Consider the following 2,335-nt stretch of genomic DNA (forward strand, 5'->3'; position numbering starts at 1 on the left):
CTTTTAAATTTCTTGTCATTTGAAATAAATATTTTTCTAGTTTATCACTAGATATAATATAGAGAACAGTGTACAGATAGTAAGAAAGAAATTTTAACTTTGATGACTATCTGAAGAACTCCAGAATTCTATATTTTCCTGAAAATGCTATTTTACAGTATTCATGAGAAGACACCAGTTTGGAATTCCAATTGGCAGAATTTTTTTTTCACTTTTTGTATTGGTTGTTGTTGTTTTGTTTAGAATCTTCTCTGAGGAAAATTTTGGCAAGAATTAGTTTTTTTGATGAACCAGAAACTCAAAGGGTTTTTTTCAGCTCACAGAGGAGTGAGGAAAGTTAGTTTCACTCTCATGCAGGAGAAAATTTAACCAGGATCTGCCACAGAGGAGTTTTTCAGCATCACTGCGTTTTGTGCAGGACAGGTCTTGCAGTGAAATCAAAGGGAAACAGGTGGCACAGCTTCGGGATCTGCTAGGAAGTAGATGGTCAGTCACACAGCTATCTAAAGACAGAGATGTTATTGAATATGATTAGAGAGCTACAATGTCTCTCAAATGACAGAGAAAAACCAAGAAAAGATGATTATTACTGGCATTCCTGGCATCATATGGAAGCCAGACTTTCTAAGCAAGCTTCTTTTGTTGACAGCCCATATTCCAATGTGAATATTGTTAAGTATTCAAGAAACAAGAAGCTTTTTTAAGGCTTTCAAATGGCTTATTGCTATGAGTCTCTCTCTGCTGAAAATCTGTACCTAAGGGGCAAGTTTGCAAGAGGAGAATAACTTCTGCAACTAGCTTAAAACCATAGGTAAGATGTCCCTAAGGCAAGGTGTTTTAGGAAGAAAGGCATCAACTAATTAAACTTAATTGGGTTAGCCAGGGCAGTGTGATTAGCATAATTAATTTAGGCTTCTGAGTAGGCTTGAGGGGTGTGTGTTTTTGTGAGGAATCTTTTGAGGGAGGTGTTTTGGACTCTGAAGTGAGAAGACTAGTTAAATCTTTGGGTCAAGGGAGAGACACCGTCGATGAGTGGGAAAGACAATGTGCAGAAATGCAGAGGATTTGGCACACCCGAAGGCTTTGTGCTTTTTGAAGCTGGCAATAGTTAAGGAAAAAAACAAGGGGGTTAGTTAGAAGATTTTAATCCACCTGGAAAGCATGGGGAAGCAGCCTAAGCCAGTCTGATATGCTTGTGCTTGATGGTGCTGTGACATAAGTGAAAATATGGCAATAGTGGATAGGATTTAAATCAGACTGTATAGCAAAAGGGTACAATTCTCCAGTTTGGGAGAGCTGAAATTATTTGGGCTTAACTGTTGCAAAAAGTGAATGAATTACTGGTTTAAACTATTTTCTGAGATCTTTGTGTATTGTACCCTTAGCTCATGAAAAGAATCCTTAAGAATTAAAAGCACACAAACATCAAGGATTTTCTTAAATGACAGAGAAAAACTATGATCACTTAATAGCACTACTGGTTTTATAAAGTAAGTGGACTTGCAAATATGAATACCCTATCTTTGATTGCAGCACTACTTCAATGGAATAGATTGTGTAGTTCTTTATTCCTGTATTAAATTATTATGTAATATGTAATAGTTTCATTGGGCCTAAAGAGTGAGTTATCTGAACTGTCTTTGCATTCCAAGGCTTAGTTTAAAAATCTTGTGAATGTATTTTTTTGTTCACTTGATTTTGTTTTGGATTTGGGGTTTTGTTTGTTTGCTTGTTTTGTCTTTGGTTTGTTGGTTTTGGTGGGCTTTTTTTGTTAAGCATTTTATTTTCAGCATCACTGTGGATGATGCAGTGGTCAAATGAGCCTTGTTATCTTCTGTTCTAATCCCATGCATGTCCTGAGTGGCAGGGAGATAACCTTCTCCTGTTTGGTTGAGAAAGTAAGGTACCCTTATTGTTAACCTAAAGCTGGTTGATGTGTAGTCTCAAATCCCAAAGAATAAAAAGATTGTACTGTTGCACATTATACTTTCCCCACATACTCCTATGGGTTCCCTCTATTATTCTCTGATGTACAGAGTCACAGAATACACTGAGTTGGAAAGGACCCATCAGGATCATTGAGTCCAACTCCTGGCCCTGCACAGGACCATTCCCATGAGTCACACCATATGCCTGACAGTATTGTCTGAACGCTTTTTGAACTTTGTCAGGGTTGGTGCTGTGACCACTGCTCTGGGGAGCCTGTTCCAGTGCCCGACCACACTCTGGGTGAAGAACCTTTATCTGATATCCAGCATAAACCTTCCCTGACAAAATTTTATTCCATGCCCTGGGGTCTTGTCCTGACTCCTCGGGTCACCACAGAGAAGCAACA

Source organism: Empidonax traillii, unplaced genomic scaffold (assembly GCF_003031625.1).
Source record: "Empidonax traillii isolate 1590-97213 ecotype Southwest subspecies unplaced genomic scaffold, ASM303162v1 scaffold216:size1596308, whole genome shotgun sequence".
In the NCBI taxonomy this organism is placed as follows: Eukaryota; Metazoa; Chordata; class Aves; order Passeriformes; family Tyrannidae; genus Empidonax; species Empidonax traillii.